Here is a 26,228-nt window from a genome sequence, read left to right as displayed (position 1 = left end):
TGGTAACCACATTGTTTGTGTCTGTGAGTTTTTCTTCATTTGTCTCATTCTTTTGTTGCTTTCCATTTTATATCCCACATATGAGTGAAGTCATGTAGTTATAGACTTTTTCCATCTGACTTATTTTGCTTAGCATGATATTCTCAAGTTTCATGCATGTTGTCCCATGTGGTAGTATTTCATCTTTTCTGATGGTTGAGTAGTATTCCATTGGGTATATGTAGCACATCTTTTTTATCCAGTCATCTCTTGAAGTACATTTTGGTTGTTTCCATGTCTCGACTACTGTGAATAATGCGGCAATGAACGTAGAGGTACATTTATCTTTACAAATAAATATTTTCAAATGCCAGGTATTGTTTTAGACTTTCAGGAGAAAGTTCACTGCTCTCATGCAGTTTATATTCTAGTGTGAAGATGCAGACAATAAAAAATATGTAACATATGATCTCTCTTGGTAATAAGTACAATTAAGATATATGAAGCATGGAATGTCACAAATGTGATATTGCAGACAAAGGGCTTGGAAGGTCTTTTTGAGGAGGCAGCATCTGAGCAAGATCAAAATGCAGACAGCAAAACTGACATGAGCAAAATTGTGAACTAGGAAGCTCTAAGCTCTTGTTCCCATACAAAACACCCAGAAACGGGCTAAAGTAACCCTCAAGGAGCTCTGGAAGACAGTCACATGTCTAAAGCAACAAGACAAATAAAAAGTCACATTCCAACAGAACATTTCATGTTGTTTTTACTTGCTCTTGACTCATCCCTTCCAGGGCACAGTAATGGTCTTGGTCTGGAGGAGGCAGGAGCCCAGCTCCAAATTCCCCCCCATTGAACCAGAGGAAGCGAAGCACACCTTATTTGCACCATTCTAACCTGTCTGGGGCTGAAGGACTGGTATCTGTTTCACTTCACTTGAAGCTTAGGTAGCAATCACACATTGCAGCTAATTCTAGTGACGGGCGGAGACAGAGGTGGGGCAGCTGTGGTCTAGTAGCCTCCAGGCTGGGAGGAAAACAAAGCCACAAATGCATGATCTGGCCTCTCCCAGCCCATTCTGCCCCCCGACGATCACAGCAGAGCCCAGTGGAGGCATCAGGAGCACCTCAGATAGTACAACACTGCTGTCAGCATCTAGTTGCAGGAGGCAGCGCTGGGATGTCACAGGCTCAGAACCCCTTCGCTCATCACATCCCCCACGGGGCTGGTGCCCTGAGACTGAAGGTGACCATGCCACAGAAAGGATGCCCACCTCCCCAGGGAATAGAGGGCATTTTCCATGGCTGAGGTGACACCACCCCACAGAGATTCCTGAAGCTCTGGCAGTGCAAGTAAGCTAAAATAAAAAGTTGTCCTTTAGTGCCACCTATTGGAAAAGGAAAGAAAGATCTCTTCTTATCAACCTGCCAAATAGAGAAATGTCACTCTTCAAAAAAAGCAGATTTCAGTCCCATAAATGCCTAGGCAGAATAATAATCCATCAAATACCATGAATAACCAAGGTAGCTCAGAAAGAAAATAAACTTAAAGACATGGAAATATGTGATTTACATGACAGACAATTCAAGATTGCAGTTCTGAAAAAAAACTCAATGCAATACAAGAAAACTCAGAAAGGCAGTTTAATAAATTCAGAAATAAAAATCAATGAACAAAAAGAGTACTTACTGAAGAGACTGAAACTATAAAATAGAACCAAACAGAAATTCCAGAGCTGAAGAACTCAATGAAAGAGACAAAGAACGAACTAGAAAGATTAGGAAATAGAACTGACCAGATAGAGGAAAGAATTGGTGGTATCAAAGATAGAAATTTAGAAATGATGCAGATGGCAGAAGAAAGAGATTTGAGAGTAATAATAATAAAAAAAGAATGCTATGAGAACTATTTGACTCCGTCAGAAAGAGCAATATAAGAACAATGTGTATATCAGAAGGAGAAGAGAGTGAGAAGGAAACAGAAAGCCTATTCAAACAAATAGTTGACAAGAACTTCCCAAAACTATGGAAAGAACTAGATCCTCAAATCCAAGAAACAAACAGAACAACTAATTATCTCAATCCAAAAACACCTTCTCCAAAACACATTATATTAAAACTGAAAAATTAATGACACAGAAAGGATTCTCAAGCAGTCAGGGAAAAGAAGACTGTAACCTAGAAAGGAAACCCCATTTGATTATCCTGGGATTTTCAGCAGAAACCCTATAAGCTAGGGAGAGAGAGACATCACCAGCCAAGAATAATATATCCAGAAAGTTATCCTTTAAATATGAAGGAGATACAAAGACTTTTAAGGTATACAGAAGCTGATGGAATTTACCACCACAAGATCAGCATTACAGGAAATACTGAAGGGTGTTCTTCTACCTAAAACAAAAATACAGAAGAATACAAAACTATGAGTAAGATAACTAACAAGCAGACAAAAGCAGGAAATTGCAACCCTTGTTCAGAATAGTTTAATATACACTTAAATATAGCATAAAGGTTATAGGAGGTGGAAATATTTAAAAAGAAGTAAAATTATCTATTCCAATTTGGAAATGACCTCACAACATTAAAAACAGACAATTTTTGACAAGACTATAAAATGAGAGGTGGTAAACGTCTGAATTTGCAGACGGGAATGGAGATAAATGCATGCAGAAGGGAACTACTGTATATATGAAACTTTCTTTTGCATAAGCCTAATGGTAACCACAGAAATTAAAATATAGAACTGACACATAACATAAAAAAAAAAGAGGAAACAGAGGGGGAAAAAGAAATCATAGAATACCACCAAACCAAAATAACAGACAGAAACACAAGGGAAAAGAAACAATGGAGACACAGAGCTACCAGAAAACAAAATGTAAAATGGCTATATTACATCCTCATATATCAAATCACCCTAAATATAAATGTACAAAACTCACCAATAAAAGGCACAGAGTAGTGGGTTGGATCAAGAAACAAAACTGAACTAAATGCTGCCTTCAGGAAACACATCTCAGCTGCAAGGACAAACAGACTCAAAGTGAAGGTGTGAAAAATGATACTCCAAGCCAATGGCATCCACAGAAAAGTCAGTGTAGCTGTACTTATATCTGAGAAAATAGATTTCATGATAAAAAAGGTAACAAGAGAAAAAGATGGATATTTTGTAATGATAAAGGGGACAATACATCAAAAAGACATAACACTTATTGGTATATATGCACTCAATTTGGGAGAACCAACATATAAAACAACTAATAGAATTAAATGGAAAAACTGACAAAAACACAATAATAGTAGGGGACCTAAATATTGACAGCAATGGATAGATTATCGAAACAGAAAATCAATAAGGAAATACCAGCTTTAAATGACACATTAGGCCAAATGGACATAATTGATATTTACAGAGCCTGTCATCCCAGAACACATTATTCTCTAGTGCACATGGAACATTTTCAAGCATAGACCGTATTTGGGTCACAAACTAGCCTCAAGAAATTTAAGAAGATTGAAATCATACAAAGCATATTCTATGACTACAATGCTTTGAAATTGGAAATCAACTGCAAAAATAAAGTGGGGAAAAACACAAATATATGGGGATTAAACAACATGCTATGAAACAATGACTAGGTCAAAGAGAAAATAAAAGATGAGATCCAAAGATATGTAGAGACAAATGACAATGGCAATATGACTTATCAAAGATTTTGGGATACAGCAAAAGTGGTAATAAGAGGGAAGTGTATATCATTACAAATCTACCTCAAGAAACAAAAATCTCAAATAAACAATTTAACATTGCACCTTTAAAAACTAGAAAAAGAAGAACACATGAAGCCCACAAGCAGTGGAAGGAAAAAATAATAAAAATTACAGTAGAATTAAATGAAATAGAGAATAAAATGATAATAGAAAATTAATACAAAAAAGAGTTCGTTTTTTGAAAAGATTAATGAAATTGACAAACCTCTGGCTAGAGTAAGAAGAAAGAGAAAAGAATGAAATAAACAAAATCAGAAATGAAAGGGGAGAACTTACAAAGCACACCACAGAAATACAAAAGACTATAAAGAATACTTTAGGCAGAAATTACCTGCTCCTGGGCCTTACAGTTTTGTTTTTTTTCTCTGCTTCCAGACCCAAGGCCTCTGCTGCAACCAGCCTCCACCAAATCCTCAGTCAGGCCAAGAAGCATCCAAGGTTGATCCCCCTCCTTGTATTTATTGAAGCTGGAGGTACTGGAGTTGCACTGTATATATTGTGCTTAGCATTGTTCATTACAGATGTTTGTTGGGACAAAAAGAATAACCTGGAACCCTGGAACAAACTGGGTCCCAATGATCAGTACAAGTTCTACTCAGTGAATGTAGATTACAGCAAACTGAAGAAAGAAGGTCCAGATTTCTAAATGTAATATTCACTATTAAGCTGCTTAGAATGAAGGTCTTCCAGAATCCACCTGCACAATTTGCCATTTAACCAGGAAATATTTCCCCTCCAAATGTATTTTGGAGTTTACACTGATTAATAAATGCAAAACTTGAAAAAGAAAAAAAGACTATAAAAAGCGATATGCCACCAAATTTGATAACCTTGAAGAAATGGATAAGCTAGAAATATATAACCTTCCAAGACTGAATCATGAAAAACTGGAAAATCTCAATAGACTGATCAACACTAAGGAAATGGAAAACATTACCAAAAACCTCTTCAAAATAAAAGTTCAGGATCAGATGGTCTCACTAGTGAATTCTACTAAACATTCAAGAATATTTAATACCTATCCTTCTCACACTCTTCCAAAAAATTGAAGAGGCAATATACTCTAACTCGCTTTATGAGGCCAAAATTACTCTGATACCAAAACCTGGCAAGTAGAACACACACAAAAAATAAAATTACAGACCAATATCTCTGATGAGTATAGATGCAAAAATCTTTTTCTGTTGTTTGTTTTTTTTTGTTTTTTCCTCCTTCTTCTGCGTCCCCCGCCCCACTCCAGTTCAAGCCCTAGTTTCTCAGTCTAGGTGGGTAGGACACAGCTCCCTGGCCCATGCTGGTATTATGAGCCTTGAGCTCCCCCGACTGGGGCAGTAGGTTGCCAGTTGTCGGTCGGCCGCTAATAGCAGCTCACGGCAGCCGGCTGCTGACCACTCACTCTTGCCACCGGCCACCATAGCAGCACTCAGCACCCTGCGGCAGCTTATGCCAACCTCCAGCAGCTCACGGCAGTCCAGCTCCAAGGAGAGCTGCTGTTCACAATCTTAGCTGTACAGGGCGCAGCTCACTGTCTCATGTGGGAATAGAACCAGTGACCTTGGCAGTAGGAGCACAGCACTCCAACCACCAGAGCCACCGGGCTGGCCTCTAGATGCAAAAATGTTAACAAAATACTAGCAAAGTGAAGATAACACTATGTTAGAAAGATGATACATCACGGGCAAGTGGGGTTCATTCCAGGAACACAAGGATGGTTCAACATATGCAAATAGATCAATATATAACACAATACACAACTGCAACAAAATAAAAGATAAAAAGTATATGATCATATCAATAGATGCTGTAAAAAGCCTTTGATGAGATACAGCATCCATTTATAATTAAAATACTCAATGAAATCGGTATAGAAGGAAAGTACCTCAACATAATACAGGCCATATACTACAAAGCCTCAGTTAATATTATACTCAATGGTGAAAAACTGAAATCTTTTCTTCTAAGATCACGAACAAAACAGAGATGCCCACTCTTACCAGTTATTCATATAATGCTGGAAGTCCTGCCTAGAGCAATAAGGCAAGAAAAAGAAATAAAAGGCATACAAATTGGGAATGAAGAATTCAAATTGTCACTTTTTGCAGACGACATGATTTTTTATGTAGAAAACACTAAAGACACCACCAAAGAAACTATTAGAAACAATAAACAAACACAGTAAAGTTGCAGGATACAAAATCAATTAGAAACAATAAACAAACACAGTAAAGTTGCAGGATAGATAATCAATGTACAAAAGTCCATTGTGTTACTATATAATTGTAGTCACACAACAGCCTAGCCAACTGTCCCCCTGGGTCTTTCCTTAAGGAAAGAAGAGTCTGTGAGAGTGTGCCTTTCTGGGACTCTGTTCCATCCTTTATGTTTACACCTTATGTCTCTCTGTCTGGTCCCCAAAAGATGGTTTGCAGCCAAAGATGGGTAAGATATCTCACGGGAGATACAACCTAAGCCAGGCGGAACCGAGTGGGGACCCCCCGATGTGATGCCTTAGAAAAATATGGGAAGGGGCCTTGCCTCCCCTTCACCCTGCCTGGGAAAAGCTGTTGCCGGCTCTGGCTTTTCCCTTGCACCTGTTTGTGAGAGAAGTCATGAGGACAACAAAGATCAGTTCTCTCCACTTATCTCAACGGAGCTGTTACAATATGAGAGACTTGACCCTGAAAAGGTACATACCTTAGGTTAGACATCATGGGACCTTGTGCTTTGGCTGTTTACAGACAAAGGGTGATCGGAATAAACATTTTTCTGCTATGATGTATGAGTCTCACAGACCATGTAAGAAACAATGTTACTTTCTTGTATTTGTATGTCTACCAATAAAAACCTTCAGTCGGCCTTATTCTGGGCTCCAGTCCTCTGAGACTGAGAGACCCCTGGCCTTTAGAGAGATTTAATTGCATTAAGTCTCTGTTTGTTTCTTTCTTAAAAACTTAATCCAAATCGCCTCTTCTCGCACACTCACTGCCCGTGTTGCGCTGGACGCGACATATAATAACAGCAAAATTTCAGTAAAAGCCATTAAAATCAACTCCATTTGCAGTTGCAACAAAAAGAATAAAATACCTGGAAATAAACTTAGGGAATGCCCAGTGGCTTAGGCAGTTGGCATGCCGTGCTCCTGATGCTGAAGGCCAGCGGTTGGAGTCCCACATGGGCCGGTGAGCTGAGCCTTCTACAGCTAAGATTGTGAACAACAGCTCTCCCTGGAGCAGGCCTGCTGGGGGCTGCCACGAGTGGCTGGTGGCCAGTAGCAGCCATAATGAACAGCCGGCAGGTGGTGAGAGCTGCTGTGAGCGACCAACTAACGACGGGCAACGACTGCCTCAGCCATGGGGAGTGCAAGAACAATGGCTTGAACCAGAGTGGAAGAGGGGAAGGTGGAAGAAACGGGGGGGAAAAAGATTGAATTTTCTTAGAGACCATAAGGGATCCAACTTTTCTATTTAGAACAATAACTTTGGTGGCAGCATGGACAATGGATAAGATGGGAAGAGAAAAAAAGAAGGAGGGAGGGAGAGAAACAGAGAGGAAGGAAGGAAATTTGTCAGTTACTATTTACTAAGATTTTAATAATTGTCACACATTGCACTCAGCAATTTCAGTTGCAATAGCCCAGATGATTACAGTGGAATTGAGGAGAATGCATCCAGAGCTTCTTAGAAAGTAGGATCAATAAAGTCTGTGATGATTGGTTTGATGTGAATGATGAAAGAGTAGGAGGTCTTGAGGAGAAAAATAAGAATCTGTTTTCAGGTGCACATAATGAGTCTAGCTGGGGAACCGTTGTCTTGGTTTTGTGGTTTGGCAAAGTATTGGCCTCTACCACCATAGGGGCCAGAGCTCCTGCTTCTAAAGTTTCCTCCTCTCATGGATCCAAAAGTTGAAGATTGATTATTGTAATTACCAAAATCACTGTAGCTTCCGCCACCTCCAAAATTGCTTCCACAACCACCGCCAAAGCTGTCTCCGCCTCCTCTGTTGTTAGAGCTGTCATAGCTGCCACTCCCGTCATAGTCACTGCCCTGGTTTCCATCACCCTGTCCACCACTTCCATAGCCTCTGCTTCTTCCAGGGTAACCATGGCCACCTCCTCCAAAATTGCTTCAATCATTACCAAATCCATGATAGCCACCCCCACTGACACCATATCCTTCACCACTACAACTGCAACCAAAGACACCTCGACCACTGAAGTTTCCTCCACAACCAAGTTGTCATTCCCACCAAAACCACCTCCTCAACCACCACCGACATTTCTAGAACAACTTCAACCCCTTTGACTATACGAAACACTAGCCATCTCTTGCTTAGATAGGGCTTTCCTTACATCACAGTTGTGACCATTCACACTATGGTATTTTGGAATGACAAACTTGCCTACAGAGTCATGGTCATCAAAGGTCAGAAAAGCAAAGCCTATGTTCTTGCCACTGCCTCAGTCAGTCATGATTTCAATCACTTCAGTTTTCCCACACTGTTCAAAATCATCTCTTAGGTGATGATCTTCTGTGTCTTCTTTAATATCACCAATAAAAATCTTTTTTTGAATAGAAATGGTGGCATGAATGGAGCCTCTTGAGCTCTCCCCTGGAATTTACAACAAATTGAACATCTACAATTCCACAAAGGACTCCCTGTGCAGCAGACAGTCAAGACTAAGAGACGCGCAATTGAAATCATCTAAAGGTGGGCAAATTGGGCAAGCAGGGGAGGAGGGAAAGGGGAAGTACAGAGATGCAGGCTGCGTGGACGCAGATTGCGGATCGAGCTCCATGCTCCCTGCATTCTGGAGCTATCACAGTTGCGGGAGAAGGAAGAATTCAGACTGCTAGCGCTCCCCTTATGGTTCACAGTCATGCCTGAGGGATCAGCATATAACACGGCTGAACCCAATGCTCACGGCAGAGACCTCGGAGTAAAGACAGGGAAGCAGGATGAGAATGGTGGTTTAAGCCCTCACTGCCAAGCAGAGGATGGAAGGCTTAGGCACGGAGCCTAGCCGCCCCCTCCCCATCCTCACTGAGCTCCCCCCACTCCCACCTGCCCAGTGCTAGAAGTGGAAAGTTAGCAGTGTCAGATCAAAAGAACAGAATATTTGCAGTTCTGAGAACTGCAGATGCAGCCACAGACTCGCAACCCAACTAGTTCTGGCAAAAAGGAGGCAGCCTTGGGTGAAGAACTGGCTGTGATGGTAGTTGCTGCCATTGCTCTGGGCCACCTCTCACAACCCAACCCACCCCTGTCCCCACCTATCTGGGCGGATCCCTGCAGTGGTAAACAGAGCCGCTGAAACACACAGGCCCTGAATCTGATGCAGGAAGAAATTCAGAACTTCAGAAGCTCTCCACGTCCCCCCACAGAGGCAATGACCTAACACCCCGGAGACCTGCTCACAGAAGAGAAGCCCACCCTCCAGGGAATTGCCCCCATTGTGTGAGAAGCCAGAACAGTGCAGAGAAAATATAACACTACAGCATGACACAGAATAAAAGGCTGCTCTCAGAGAGAAAATAAAGCATTCTACCAATACCTACTGGAAAGCAAAAGAAAGACCTCTTCCTATAAACCTGCTGCAGAACCTACTCCTGTAGATGCCCAGGAAGAGAAATAATAATTCATTAATTGCCATGAATAAGCAAGGTAAAAAGACAGCTCAGAAAGAAAATGAAAAGTCTCCAAAAAATGAACTTAAAGATATGGAAATATGTGATTTAAATGATAGAGAATTTAAGATTGCAGTTCTGAAAAAACTCAACAAGATGCAAGAAAACACACAGGTAGTTTGATGAACTCAGAAACACAATAAAAGAAAAAAAATGAACATTTTTCCAAAGAGATTGAAATTTTAAAACAGAACCAAATAGAATTTCTGGAGATTTACAACTCAGTAAAAGAAATGAAGAATGAAATAGCTAGCTTAGGTAATACAGCTGACCACATAGAGGAAAAAATCAGTGACATAGAAGATAGAAATCTGGAAATGACACAGATGAAAGAAGAGAGAGACTTGAGAGTTATAAGAAATGAAAGAACTCTACAAGAACTTTTCTGACTCCATCAGAAAGAGCAATACAAGAATAATGGGCATACCAGAAGGAGAAGAAAGGGAAAAGGGAACAGAGAGTATATTCAAACAAATAGTAGGTGAGAACATCTCAAACCTTTGGAAAGAACTGGATCCTCAAATCCAAGAAGCAAATAGAACCCTAATTACCTCAATCCCAGTGGGCCTTCTCCAAGGCACATTGTATTGAAGCTGTCAAAAATTAACAACAAAAAAAGAATCCTCAAGGCAGCCAGGGAAAAGAAGACGGTAATCTACAAAGTAAAGCCCATTAAATTATTATCAGATTTTTCAGCAGAAACTCTACAAGGCAAGAGGGAGTGGAATCAAATATTCAAACTATTGAAAGAGAGACATTATGAGCCAAATAAACATATCCATCCAGTAAACATATCCCTTAGATATGAAGGAGGAATAAAGACCTTTCCATACATACCAAAACTGATGGAATTTTCTAATACATGACCTGCACTACAAAAAATACTGAAGGAGGTTGTTTGACCTAAAAAAAAAAAAAAAAAAAAAGAATACAAGAATACAAAACCATGAGTAGTATTATGAACAGACACAAAGAAGCAGGACATGAACATTTTACCAAATAAGACACTACACTTAAAGATAATATGCAAGTTAAAGAAGAAGGGAAAAAAACTTAAAAAAGAAAAGAGGAAAAAGACAACTTGCTCCTGCAGTGCAGAAACCAACTCACAGCATAAATAGGGATAATTTGTGACAATAAAAACATAAAAGGGGAGAAAGTAAAGGTCTGAAGCAGTACGGGGAATGGAGAAAGTAAACATGCTGAAAAAATGGAATACTCTAAATATAAAACTTTCTTTTACATAAACTTAATGGTAACCACTTGTTGTGTCCATCGCAACATGGGCAGTGAGAGAATGAGAAGGGGTGGTGAAGGGTTAAAAAAGAAACAGAAATCAAGAAAGTTTTGAAACAGGGGCCAAGGGTCTCACAGCCTCAAAGGACTGAGAGCCCCAAATCAGGCCACCTCGTGGCTTTTATTGATGCACATACAAGGAAGTAGCATTGTTTTTACGACGGTCTGTGAGTCCCATACACCATACCAGAAAACTGCTTCAAACCAATCACGCTTGCCTGTCTGAAGTCCCATGATGTATAAATAACTATTGTTTGTATCTCCCCAGGGGACAAAACCTTTATGTTGAAAACTTACTGAGATGGAGAACTGATGTCATCACATCTAGAATCACTTCCCAAGCAGGTTGTGGGAAGGAATACAGCCACAGAGGCAGAAGCTCTCCTTAGACGGGGGAAGGTAGGGGGCTGTGCCCACCTCTATCAACCCCCGTGAATTCTCCTGGTGGTCCCCACGCGACTGTGCCTGTCTTAGGTCATTCCTTTCTTGAGGAATCTTACCCGTCATTGGTTAGCCAGCCACCCTTTGGGGCCAAACAAGGAGATGGCATAAAGGTGAAGCAATGTCCCTGAAAGGAATAGTCTCACAGACTCTTCTTTCTTTTTAGGGGTAGGTACGAGGGGACAGACAGACATGCTGCTGTGTGACAACAACCACTCAAAAAAATTCCAGAACTGAAATATACAACATAAAAAAAAGAAGAAACAGAGGAGGAAAAATCATAGAATACCACCACACTGAAATAGTAGACAGCAACAAAAAGGCAAAAAAACAATAGAGACACAGTTCTACCAGAAAACCAAAGATAGAATGATAGGAAATCCTCACATATCAATAATCACCCTAAAAGTAAATGGACTGAACTCAACAATAAAAAGGCACAGAGTAGCAGATTGGATCAAAAAACTAAACTCAACCATAGGCTACCTCCAAGAGACACATCTCAGTTACAAGGACAAAGTGAAAGTGTGGAAATTAACACTCCAAGCAAATGGTATTAAAAAGAGAAAATCGGGTGTAGCTATACTGATATCAGATGAAACAGACTTCAGGTTAAAAAAAGGTAACAAGAGACAAAGATGGACATTTCATAATGATAAAGGGGACTATACAACAAGAAGACATAACAATCATCAATATTTATGCCCCCAATCAGGGAGCACTGAAATATACCAGGTAACTACTAACAGAACTAAAGGGAGAAATTGACCAAAACACAATTATAAAAGCGGACCTAAATACATCATTGACAGCTATGTATAGATCATCCAAACAGAAAATAAAAAAAGAAATTGTAGCCCTAAATGACACATTGGATGAAATGGACATAATTGACATTTATAGAGCACTTCCTCCTAGAACATCAGACTATACATTCTTTTCTAGTGTACATGGAACATTCTCAAGGATAGACTATATATTGGGGCATACAACTAGCCTCAGCAAATTTAAGAAGATTGAAATTATACCAAGTATATTTTCTGATCACAAGGCTATGAAATGGGATATCAACTGCAAAAAGAAAGCAGGAAAAAACACAAATATGTGGAGATTAAACAACATACTTTTAAAGAACGACCGAGTCAAAGAAGAAATTAGAGGAGAAATCAAAAGGTATAGAGAAACAAATGAGATTGAAAATACATCCTACCAAACTTTTTTGGATGCAGCAAAAGCAGTTTTCAGAGGGAAGTTTATATCATTACAGGCCTATCTCAAGAAAGAAGAAAAATCCCAGATAAATAGCTTCATGTTACACCTTAAAGAACTAGAGAAAGAAGGACAAATGAAACCCAAAGTCAGCAAAAGGAAGGAAATAATAAAAATCAGAGCAGAACTAAATGAAATAGAGAACAAAAAGACAATAGAAAAAATTAATGCAACAAAGAGCAGGTTCTTTGAAAACATTAATAAAATTGACAAACCCTTGGCTAGACTCACTAAGATACAAAGAGAAAGGACACAAATAAATAAAACCAGAAATGAAAGAGGGGAAGTTACCATGGATGCTACAGAAATACAAAGAATACTATGAAGGACTATCTGACACCAAATTCAATAACCTAGAAGAAATGGATATGTTCTTAGAAACATATAGCCTTCCTAGTCTGAATCACGAAGAATTAGAAAATCTAAATAGACCGATAACCAGTAAGGAAATTGAATCAGTCATCTGAATCCTTCCCAAAAGCAAAACTCCAGGACCAGATGGCTTCACTAGTGAATTCTACCAAACCTTCAAAGAGTATCTAATACCTGTCCTACACAAACTCTTCCAAAAATTTGAAGAAGAGACAATACTTCCTAACTCATTTTATGAGGCCAACATTGCTCTGACACCAAAACCTGGTAAGGATAACACGAAAAAAAGAAAATTAGAGACCAAATATCTCTTGTGATTACAGATGCAAAAATCCTAAACAAACTTTTAGCAAATCAAATGTAACAGTGCATTAAAAAAATTATGCATCACAACCAAGTGGGGTTCATCCCAGGGGCACAAGGGTGGTTCAACATATGCAAATCGATCAATGTGATACATCACATAAACAAAATAAAGGACAAAAATTATATGATTATGTCAATAGATGCAGAAAAAATATTTGATAAGATACAACATCCATTTATGATTAAAACAGTTAATAAAAGAGATATAGAAGGAAAATACCTTAACATAATAAAGGCTGTATATGACAAACCCTCAGCTAATATCATAATTAACAGTGAAAAACTGAAGCCCTTTGCTCTACGTTTAGGAACACGACAGGGCTGTCCCTTATCACCTCTGCTTTTCAACATAGTATTGGAAGTCCTAACCAGAGCAATTAGGCAAGAGAAAGGAATAAAAGGCATCCAAATAGGGAACAAAAAAATTAAATTGTTTCTTTTTGCAGATGACATTATGCTATATGTAGAAAACCCTAAAGACTCCATCAAAAAGCTATTAGAAACAATAAACAAATATAGTGAAGTTGCCGGCTACAAAATCAACATACAAAAGTCCATTGCATTTCTATATGAACGGTGAAACCTCAGAAAAAGAAACAGACAAACAAAAAGCAATTCCTTTTGCAATAGCAACAAAAATAATCAAATACCTAGGAATAAACTCAACCAAGGATGTGAAAGACCTATACACTGAAAACTATAAGACATTTTTAAAAGAAATTGAAGAAGACACAAAGAAATGGAAAGATGTTCCATGTTCATGAATTGGAAGAATCAAGATAGTTAAAATGGCCATATTACCCAAAGTAATATTCAGACTTAATGAAATCCCCGTCAAAATCCCGGTGGTATTTTTAAAGAAATAGAACAAAAAAACTCATCAGATTTGTATGGAACTACAAAAGACCCCAAATAGCCAAAGCAATCCTAAGAAAAAAGAACAATGCTGGAGGTATCACACTCCCTGACTTTAGCTTGTACTACAGGGAAACAATATTCAAAACAGTATGGTATTGGCAGAAAAACAGACACACAGACCAATAGAATAGACCTGAGAACCCAGAAATAAATCCACATAAACATGGGCAGATAATTTTTGACAAAGAAGTCAAAAACATACAATGAAGAAAACACCGCCTCTTCAATAAATGGTGCTGAGAGAACTGGAAAGCCACATGCAAAAGAATGAAACTAGACTGCTATCTGTCACCATGTACCAAAATTAATTCAAAATGGATCAAAGACCTACACATAAGACCTGAAACAATAAACTGCATAGAAGAAAACATAGGTACTAAACTTGTGGACCTTGGGTTCAAAGAGGATTTTATGAATTTGACTCTAAAGGCAAGGGAAGTAAAAGCTAAAATAAATGAATGGGACTATATCAAACTTAAAAGCTTCTGCACAGCAAAAGAAACCATCGACAAAATAAAGAGGCAATCAACCGAATGGAAATGATTTTTGCAAACAGCGCCTCCGATAAGGGGCTAATATCCAAAATACATAAGGAACTCATACAACTCAACATAAAAAATAAAAACCCAAACAATCCAATTAAAAAATGGACAGAGGACCTGGAAAGACATTTCTCCAAAGATGGCCAATAGACCATCTGAAAAAATGCTCAACATCACTAATCATCAGAGAAATGCAAATAAAAACCACAATGAGATATCACCTCACACCAGTTAGAATGGCTATCATCACCAAGACAAATAATAAGTGTTGGAGAGGCTGTGGAGAAAAAGGAACCCTCAGACACTGTTGGTGGGGATGCAGACTCGTGCAGCCGTTATGGAAGGCAGTGTGGAGATTCTTCAAAAAATTAAGAATAGGGCCGGCCTGGTGGCTCAGGCGGTTGGAGCTCAGTGCTACTAACTCTGAAGGCTGGCGGTTCGATTCCCACATGGGCCAGTGGGCTCTCAACCACAAGGTTGACACTTCAACTCCTAGAGTCCCGCAAGGGATGGTGGGCTGTGCCCCCTGCAACAAGCAACGGCAATTGGACCTGGAGCCGAGCTGCGCCCTCCACAACTAAGACTGAAAGGACAACAACTTGACTTAGAAAAAAGTCCTGGAAGTACACACTGTTCCCCAATAAAGTCCTGTTCCCCTTCCCCAATAAAATCTTTTAAAAAAATTAAGAATAGAATTACCATATGACCCAGAAATCCCTCTCTTGGGTATCTACCCGAAAAATCTGTTAAACATTTATCCATAAAGATATATGTGCTCCAATGTTCATTGCAGCTTTATTTACACTGGCAAAGACAAAGAAATAACCAAAATGTCCTTCGAAAGATGATTGCGTAAAGAAGTTGTGGTAAATATGCACAATGGAATACTATTCTGCCATAAGAAAAGATGAAATAGTGCCATTCGCGACAACATGGATGGATCTTGAGATTATAATGCTAAGTGCAATATGTCACACAGAAAAAGTTGAGAACCACATGATTTCACTGATATGTGGTATATAAAACTGAAAGCAACAAAGGAACAAGACAAAAAAATGAAGAAAAAAACCTCATAGATACAGACAATAGTTTAGTGGTTGCCAGAGGGTGGGGTGAGGGGCTGGTAGATGAGGGTAAAAGGGATCAAATATATGATGGATGGAGAACTGACTCTGGATGGTGAACACACAATGTGACATATAGATGATGCATCACAGAATTGTACACCTGAAACCTATGTAACTTTACTAACAATTGTCACCCCAATAGACTTTAATTTTAAAAAAATCTTTTCCACAGTGGGTACCAGGTCTTTGAGAATCTTCTCTTGAGAGCCTTCTTTTTCCACAACTCTTCACCCACCTAGTGTGACCTTGCCTTCATGGTTGCACCCACCTCCTCCACTGTGGCATAGGTGACAAACCCAAAGACTCTGGAGCACGTGGTGTTTGGGTCTCTCATCACCACACAGTCTCTGAGCATTCCCCATTGCTCAAACTGGCTCCTCAGATTCTCACTGGTTGTCTCAAAGCTCAAACCTCTGATGAAGAGCTTCTGCAGCTGTTTGGACTCTTTGGGAGACGACTTAGACATGATGACCGTGGGAGGGGAGACTTTAATGATGCTTACTCGTGGGTGTCCACCATCAGAAAAGGTACACCACATTTTCTTTACCCATTCATCTGTTGATGGATATTTGGATTTCTTCCATCTGTTGACTATTGTGAATAATGTGCAATGAAGATGGGTGTAAAATATCTCTTCAAGATCCTGCTTTGAATTCTTCTGCATATATACCCAGAACTGAGATTGCTGGATCATATGGTGATTTTTTTTAAAACAATTTTTGAGGAACCTCCACATTGTATTCCTTAATGGCTGCCCTATTTCATATTCCTCCACTAGTACACAAGGTTTCCAAATTCTCTGCATCCTCAGCAACACTTTATTTTCTATTCTTTTCATAGTGGCCATTCTAATGTGTGTGAGGTGATATCTCATTATGGTTTTGATTGGCATTTTTCTTATGATTAGTGATGTTGAGCATCTTTTCATATGCTTGTTGGGCATTTGTATGTCTTCTCTGGAGAAATATCTATTCAAGTTATTTGGCCATTTTTAAAATCAGATTTTTTTGGGGGGTGGCCCGTTAGCTCAGTTGATTAGAGTGTGCTGCTAATAACACCAAGGTTGCCGGTTTTATCTCCACATGGGCCACTGTGAGCTGTGCCCTCCTTAAAAAACTAAATAAATAAAATAAAATAAGATTTTTTTTGTTGTTGAGTTTTAAGAGGTGTCTCTCTCTCTATATATATATATATATATGTATATAGATAGATAGATAGATAGATATAGATGTATATATATCTATATATGTATATTAAAATTTTCTATATTTTTATTTTATTATTATTTTTTTACCGTTTTTTGTTGAATTTTAAGAGGTCTTTATATATAAATTTATATATATTAAACGTTTTCTATATTTTTATTTTTATTTTATTATTATTATTTTCTTACCTTTTTTTTTAAGGAGGGTGCAGCTCGCAGTGGCCCATGCAGGGATCGAATTGACAACCTTGGTGCTACTAGCACCACTCTCCAACCAACTGAGCTAACTTGCCACCCATATATATTCTTGATATTAATCCCTTATCAGATATATGATTCGCAAATATTTTCTCCCATTCTGTAGGGTGACTTTTGCTCTGTTCATTGTTTCCTTTGATGCACAGAAGTTTTTAAATTCGATGTATTCCATTTGTCTATTTTTGCTTTTGTTGCCTGTGCTTTTGGTGTCACATCCAAGAAATCATTGCCAAATCCAATGTCCTGTAGCCTTCTCCTTATATTTTCTTCTAGGAGTTTTATAATTTTAGATCTTACTTTTAGGTTTTTAATTCATTTTGAGTTAATTTTTGTATATGGTGCAAGGTAAGGGTCTAACTTCATTATCTTGTGTGTGGATATCCAGTTTTCCTAACACTGTTGAAGAAACTATCCTTTTCCTATTGTGTAGGCACCCTTGTTGAAGAACATTTGACCATATACGTGAGAGTTTATTTCTGTGCTCTCTATTCTGTTCCATTGGTCTATGTGTCTGTCTTTATGCTGTCTTGATTACTGTTGTTTTGTAGTATGTTTTAAAACCAGGAAGAGTCCTCCAGCTTTGTTCTTTTTTTCGAGATTGTTTTGGCTCTTTGGGGGTCCCTTGAGATTCCATATGCATTTAGGATGAGCTTTTCTATTTCTGCAAAAAAAAAAAATCATTGTGTTTTGATAGGGATTACATCAAATCTGTAGATTGCTTTGAGAAGTATGGACATTTTAACAATGTTAAGTCTTCAAATCCATGAACTTGTCTTTTTTATTTATTTGTATCTTCTTTGATTTCTTTTAGCAATGTTTTGTAGTTTTTGGTCTTTCATCCCTTGATAAGGAGGGGCTCTTACCTTTGAGATAGGAGAAACAGGAGTCTACTACTGCCTTGACCAACTGCAACCACTATCATTGCTATATCTCTACATTGCTATATAATTCTACTGAGTGTCTATCCTTAGAAAACACACCTTCTGTGCTTGCTCTTAAACATCCCAGGCCAGATCCTACCTGGTGCTACCACCTGAGCCATAGGTGTGACTCACAGTGTGCTCAGGGAATGCTGGCAAATACTTGCTTACATGTCAACTCACATACAAAAACAGAAGTTCCTTCTCCAAGGGCATGGATATTTGAAGGGTGTTTCCCTTCATTGATCTCACAAACACAAGACTTAGAATGACCTTTGAGACACTCTCTTTTTGAGTTTGCCTGAAATTCTTGCATGTTTCTGAAAGAAGAAAGACATGTTTTCCCTGATTCAAGATCATGGAGGCAGATATTTCTGGCCAGAACTAGTGTGGTACAGAGGTAAACATAGTGTCAGATTTAGAAAAATTGAGCTTAAATCCTTATGATCTGATCTTGGGCACGCCCCTTACCTTACCTGAGTGAGAATTAGGTGGCATAATGTAACATATGTTACATTATGCCAACATAAAGTTAGTCCTTAGCAAGTATTATTTTCTTCTCTCTCCTTTTCCTTATTTAGTGGCCTAACACTTTATCTGCACCACTATAAAATGAGATAGAATTAAATTTAACAGATTTATTGGCAGAAACCCCACAAGTAAAGTGTCAATAAACACACCTGTGTGTGTGCATAATAACTTTTCTCTTAAACGAGAAAGAAGTTTATTTGTCTCTCTTAAAAGTTTAGACTGGGGGTGGACAGTAGCTCAGTTGGTTAGAGTGCCAGCTCTGGGCAACGAGGCTGCCAGTTCGATTCCCACATGGGCCAGCGAGCTGCAACCTTCTGCAACTAGAACGAAGTGAACGAGCTGCCGCTCAGCTCCCGGGTTGCCAGATGGCTCAGTTGGTTGGAGCGCGGGCTCTCAACCACAAAGTTGCCAATTCAACTCGTCAACTTTCACAAGGGATGGTGGGCTCCACCCCTGCAACTAACAATGGCAATTGGACCTGGAGCTGAGCTGCACTCTCCACAACTAAGATTGAAAGGACAACTTAACTTGGAAAAGTCCCAGAAGTACACACTGTTCCCCAATAAAGTCCTGTTCCCCTTCCCCCCAAAAAAAGAAAGAAAAAAGTTTAGACTGGTGGTCCAGTTGCTAGAATGGTCTTCCATGGTGTCAGAGTCTTGAGCTCCTTTGATCCAGGTGCTCCATTCTGTGTGGCCTCCTTCAGAAGGACAGCATCTGTATCCCAGCAGGAAGGAGGGAGAGAAAAAGAAGAGGGAAGGGTGTGTGCCATCTTTTGAGGAAGATTCCTGTTATGTCCAAAACTTACTTGGCCTCACCTAGCTGCAAGAGAGGCTGGCAAATATAGTCTTTACCCTGGGAAGCCATGTACAATCAGAGTGAGTTTGATTTTTACAGAACAGTGGGTTGGTCTCAACCATGGCTGCCCACTAGAAACATGTGGGGAATTTTAAAGAATCCCAATGCCCACGCTGCACCCCAAAGTAAACCAGACTTGATGGGGATAGCACACAGGCATTGGTATTTTATGAAGCTGCCTCCTAAGTTCCAATGTGCAGGCAAAGGTTGAGAACCTCTGCTTAAAAGGTATATCAAGGACAAGCTAGCAGTGTTTGCCCAGCCACTGATTACAGCCCTCAGCCCAGTGGAGTTGGCTTGAGCCCCAATCAAGACTTAGTAAATCTGAATCTGGGCTTGGGAAGCATGGGGCTAGAGAATCTGTATTTGTAAATAAATTTCCCAGATGATTCTTATAGACAAGAGAAGTTGGAGAACCCCTAGGTTCCCACAATTACAAACTGGTTCAGAAAGCTGGCTGCTGTAGAATAGGCTTCTTTTAACAAGTTTGGAAAGATAAAGAATATTTTCTCTTCTTGATTTGTCTAGATGAGTAGTCTTCTTTCAATAGACACTCACTATATGCCAGGGTCTGTTCTAATAGCTAGAGATATATTAGTCAACAAAAGAGACAAAAATTCATACCCTCAGGGAGCTTCCATTCTGTCAGGGGGACATAGATGATCAACAATAAATCTAGTACATGAGTAAAGTTTGTTAAAGTAGATAACTATTTTGGGGGGAAAATAACTAGAGCTAGGTGAGGAAATCCTTACTGCTGAAAAGAGTGACGGCCTTTCCCAAATGTCCATGTTTTAATTCCTGGAATCTGTGAATATTTTATCTTAAATAGCAAAAAGGACTTTGCAGATGTGATTAAGGATTTAAGATGGGGAGATTATCCTGGATTATCTGGGTCAAAGCAACGTAATCACAAGGCTTCTTTTAAAGGGAAAGAGGAAGGTAGGAGAGTCAGAGCTGGAGAAAGAGATGTGACAATGGAAACAGAAATCAGAGAGAGAAAGAGAGAGAGAGAGAAAGAGAGACAGAGACAGAGAGAGAGAGAGAGAGAGAGAGAGAGAGAGAGAGAGAGATTTGATGATGCCATGTTACTCACTTTGAAAATGGAGGAAGGGGCCATGAACCAAGGAATGCAGTTGGCTTTTAGAAGCTGGAAAAGGCAAGGAAACAGATTCTTGAACCTCCAGAAGTAATGCAGCCCTGCAGACACCTTGATTTCAGTCCTATAAGACTGATTTCTCACCTCTGGAACTGTAAGATAATGAATTTGTATTGTTTTAAGCCAAAAAGTTTATGGTAATTTGTTATAGTGGCAATCGGAAATTAATAGTGGGAATGGGCACAGAGCAATATAAAATAGAGTGGTCAGGGTTGGCCTTATTAAAGTGAAAATTAAACAAAGGCTTGAAGGAGGTGAAGGAGCCAACCAAGGGGCTAACTGGGGGAAGAGCATTTCAGGCAGAAGGAAGAGAATAAAGGGCCTAAGAGGGAGCTGTCTGGTGTATCTGAGGTTCAGCAAAGAGGCCAGTGAAGCAGAGAGAGTGAGAAAGAGAAGTAGGGGAGGAGTTCAGAAAGTTGATGAGCCACGGTCAGTGCAGATCATGTGAGCCATTGCAGGTCATTGCCAAGACTGGCTTTTACTTTGACTGCAATGGAAATCACGAGAGGGTTCTCAGCAGAGAGGTGACACAATCTGTCTCCTGATTTAAAAGGATCCTCTGGGTGCTGAGTTGAGAAGAGACTGCAGGAAGATTTGGATAGAAGCAGGGAGAACATGCTGTTGCAACATCTGGGTGGGAGATGGTAGTGGTTCTGACCAGGGTCATAGCAGTGGTGAAAGTGGTCAGATTCTGGATACATTTTGAAGATCATCAACAAAATTTCCTGACAGAGGAAAGACAACAAACATGGTTGAGTTTTATTCCTGTGGAATTCTTAAGTGATTTTAAAAAATAATACCGCCTTTCCCAATCCTACCAAATATAGGAAGCTAGATTTAAAAAATCTCAAATCAGATAGATCCCTCTTTGGCCACGTATCCCATGCAACACCACAGAGTTGTGTTGCTAATGCTTAGGAGACCCTTGCACAGTAATAGTTGCCTGTCTAATCAGTTTTTTTCATCTATTAATCAAATTCTTTTCATCATGCTTGATACATATGATTTTTGGAATTCTTTGAACAGCTTGTAATATTTTACTGGTTCCCTCATTAATTATTTCCCCCCTAAAATTAGTTTTGATTAATGAGAAAATGAAATTATGTTATTTGCACACTTTAACCAAGATTGGTGTTATATTGGCTAAATCAAATCAATCCTTAGAGCTTCTTTAGCATGGGACATTCTGGGTGTCATTATTGAAGAAGGTGCCATTGTAAAAATAATCTTTAATAAACAGCTGCTATCATTTCAGATTACCTGCTATTTAGGCACTTTTAATTTTTTTAATCAGAAGGCACATTTAAAAATATAGATTACTGGCACTTGTAATGAATTTAACATTCATAGTTTGTGCAGGACTGCCCTCCAGAGTTGTAATTTACCAGTGAAGTTTCAGAAGCCACTTAGTTAGTGACTGACCCTAACTAGCCGCCCAGCATCACATCTCCTACTTTCGTGTTTTTCTCTACTCCTCCTCAAACTTGGTTACTCTCACAAAGTGACAAAAATTTGCTTTCCTTTTGGTTTTTATAACAGCTTTATTGAGATGTAATTCACATACCATACAATTCATTTATTTAAAGTGTACAATTCATTGGTTTTTAGAATATTCAGGTTTGTACATCTATCACCACAATCAATTTTAGGGCCTATTTCTTACCCTGTAAACAAAAACCCCACACGATGTTTTCCCCGTTTCTCTGTGTCCTGCCTTAGGTAACCACTAACCACTAACTTTCTGTCTCTATAGATTTGCCTAATTTCGATATTTCAAATAAATAGAATTGTGCAACATGTGGTCTTTTGTGATGGTTTCTTTCACTGAGCATAACGTTTTCAAGGTTCATCCATCTTGTAGCATGTGTCAGTAGTTCATTCCATTCCTTTTATGGCCAAATCATATTCCATTGTATGGATGGACTACATTTTGCTTATTCATTTATTAGTTGGTGGACATTTGGTTTATTTCTACTTTTTGGCTATTGTGGAAAATGCTGCTATGAACATTAATGGACAAGTTTGTGTATGGGCATGTTTTCATTTCTCTTGGGTATATACCTAGGAGTGGAATCATTATAGCCTCTAATGACTGTATATTTAACCTTTGGGAAAACTGCCAGACTGTTTTCCAAAGCAGCTGCACCATGTTATGTTCCCACCATCAATGTATGAGGATTACAATTCCTCCACATCTTTGCCAATATTTGTTACTCTTTTTTATTATAATAATCCTAGTGGGTATAAAGTGATAAAACATATTTCTTAACGAAAAATGGCCTGAAATGAAAGTCAATGCTAGAGCTTATGACTAAAAGAGACATCTAATCATTTTTAGTCAGAAGGCTATTTTATAATTGACTTTTGAATCCTGTATATATAAAAATCAGTAAGAGTCTGAAGGGTAACTTAAAATTTTCAACTAAACTTTATACTAAAGAGGTATTCATGAATTTGGGAATTTCGGAAGGTCTCAGGACTAGACCTGTGAATGTCAAGATTCTACTCTAGGTTAGAATACCAAATTTCTTTTGTCCCAGAGACAGTATTCTAAAAATCTTGCCATTAAAGATCAACTTGCTTCAGGGGCAGAGTAAAACTATTCATTTGTGCTTTAGTCTCACTGCCGTGGGAGACTCAGAGGAGAGATATTTTTAATTCCTTTCCTCCCCATCCAAGAAGCTTCTGTGTTCTGAATTAGGACTCCCCATCCCTAGAAGATTCCTGACAGCTTTCATGTTGCAAAGCTGGGGAAGGGGGAGTGCAGCTAGGGTTGCCTATAAAATATAGGATGCCCAGTTAAATTTGCATTTCAAATAAAGAATCAATTAAGTTTTCAATATAAGTTTGTCTCCCCCCCCAAAAAAAATGTGTTGTTTATCTGCTTACAAATTTAGCTGGGTATCCTATGTTTATATTGGCTTCATTTGACAACCCTAAGTGGAGGGTAAAAGTAGGAGCCCTTACCCTGCTTCTCCCCACCCATAAGGCTTTTTTTGGAGAGTAAACATCAGTTCAAAGAGATTCTACTGAGGGTGGAGGAAGTGGAACTGGCCAACATGAGAGCTGGAGTATTGGGGTTGGCTTTGGATTGGATTCAGCGAGGGTCTGGAGCCTGTGATTTATTGCCATGTGTCTGCTAAGAAAGTCCAGCCCACTGACGGTGTGAGCAGTGGGTGTGGGTGTTAAGAAGCTGAACACAAGGTGTGGTTGTTGGGGAGCTACACTGCCAAAATTCCTGCCAAATAATCCTAGATCACTGCATGACCCAAGAGAGGAAGCAACAGGGGCAAATGGGATGTGTCTGATACATTTAGAGAGCTTAGGTCAGTGACTGGCACAAAGTAGGTGCTCTATATGTAGTAGCTGCTATTTACGACAAATGGAGCAATGTGATGTTCGTGAATTTTCATAACATACATCAAAATAATACTGTACTTCTACCAAAGAAGTTTAGTTAGGTCTCTCCTTTTCTGAATGTCCATAGATTTTACTCTTTTAAGTCAATCTACCTTGGCATTAGGCATAGCAGTCAAAAAATTCCTAGCAGTCAACAAATTTCACTGTTCAGATTATAGGAAAATACATACTACTTGAGTACCGCAGGAATATCACAGTACTGTCCAATGATGGTTTTAGCCCAAGTCTTTTGAGCATTGTTCAGTACAATATTTAATACAGCTGAGATATTTGGAGAGTTATTTGGAGATTTTTGATAAAGGAATGTGACCCATATCTTTCAGGTTACTCAGCCTAATCACTAAATGGTTCATAATTCAACCCATTTCTATACCTCTAGATACACGAGGTCTGACAATTAAGTTTGCAAACTCACCTTAGAAAAAGTGCTACAGACCTCATTGCTGAATATCACTATGGTCACCTTCAAAGTACTCCCCTTGGGAAGCTATGCATGGACGCCAGTGCCTAGTCCACCCTTCAAAGCAATTTTAGAACTCTTTTTCTGGAATGGCTATCAGAGCTATGATCGCATTACCCTTGATGTCCTGAATGTCACCAAAATGTCTTCCTTTCAATATTTCTTTATCTTTGGGTAAAGAAAGAAGTCATTGGGGGAAGATCAGGTGAGTAGGGAGGGTTTTCCAATACAGTTATTTGTTTACTGGCTTAAAACTCCCTCACAGAGAGTGCTGTGTGAGCTGGTGCATTGTCGTGATGCAAGAGCCATGAATTGTTGGCAAAAAGTTCAGGTCGTCTAACTTTTTCACACAGCCTTTTCAGCACTTCCAAATAGTAAACTTGGTTAACTGTTTGTCCAGTTGGTACAAATTCATAATGAGTAATCCCTCTGATACCAAAAAAGTTTAGCAACAGCGTTGCAACAAGTTCACGAACTTAATTGTCCAACCTCATATGTATGATTTCAAACATGGCAGATCCTTGTACAGTGTGAAAAGAAGAGAAAGAATGCTTTTACTCTGCCACAAACAAACCTGCCAGACAGATGACCTGGAGAAGGTCACTCAGTCTCACTGAATTACAGTTTCTCCTTTGGGCTAAGAATGAAATATCTCTAAGGTTCTTTCCAATGTAAAGAGAATGGTATTTGCTATCCAAAGACCTGGATTTCAGCCCTGGCTTTGCCATTTGTTAGTTGTGTGACCTTGAGCAAATTAGAAAAACCTCTTTGAACCTCTAATTTCTCACCTGTAAAATGGGGATAATAATACTTTGCAAGTTGTTCCAAGGGTCAAATAAATCAATATGTGGAACTATACTTTCTAATACACCATAAAGTGATAAATTAATACAGAGGTATCATTTTTTATGTTTGAAAGTAGTTCATCATAAAGTAAAGCAAAACAAAATAAAGCACAGTTTTGATTTATAGTTTTGGTTTCTTCAGAATTTACAAAACAGGAAAATTATAAATGTATTGGGGCCTGTATAGCAACAAGAACTTAGTTGAAAATATAAACATTAATGATCTAGAAATGCTTGGCCATGGTGAGGGAATATAGCCTATCAGCTCTGAAATAGAGAAGCGTTGAACCAACACCAAGAAACAGCTGGGTTATTGGTTTCCAACAGGGCACAAAACAGTACATCAGGTAGGCATGAAACACTTTGATCCTTGGCACCTAAAACAATGGACTTCTTACTGGGGATAAGAGAGAGAGAGAGAGAGAGAGAGAGAAGAGGTACAAATGTACAAATATGGAAAGGGGGAACTAGAACGAGCCCTGTGGTGTTGGCTTGGAATTGGAATGGTTGGTATAAATTCATACTTCATAATGTAGAGAGATATGGATATAAGTATAGATATTAAAGTGTGGGGGGAGTGGAAGGGTGAATACGTACATTTATTCCCTCTTCTGTCCACCGAGAGGCCCTGGGAGCAGTGACATTCGAATAGTGATAAATATGCTTAGCACTTAGAACTTGGCCTCTAAATACTATTCCACATTAAAAAACAAAACAAAACAAGGCTATTTGAAAAATGACTAATCTCAGGCAAGGTTTGGGCAGAGAATATATAAGATGGACCTGGAAAATTCTGTTGTGAAGAAAGT

General features: G+C 39.0%; 1 pseudogene; it reads right to left on the bottom strand.

The window, feature by feature from the left end:
* Positions 1 to 7,522: 7,522 nt before the first annotated feature.
* LOC117024657 (heterogeneous nuclear ribonucleoprotein A1-like) lies at positions 7,523 to 16,233 on the bottom strand (annotated as a pseudogene).
* Between the last annotated feature and the right edge of the window lie 9,995 nt (positions 16,234 to 26,228).

This window comes from Rhinolophus ferrumequinum, chromosome 7 (genome assembly GCF_004115265.2).
Source record: "Rhinolophus ferrumequinum isolate MPI-CBG mRhiFer1 chromosome 7, mRhiFer1_v1.p, whole genome shotgun sequence".
Taxonomy (NCBI): Eukaryota; Metazoa; Chordata; class Mammalia; order Chiroptera; family Rhinolophidae; genus Rhinolophus; species Rhinolophus ferrumequinum.
Note: the sequence above shows the minus strand (reverse complement) of the source record. Positions and strands in the feature narration are given on the sequence as shown.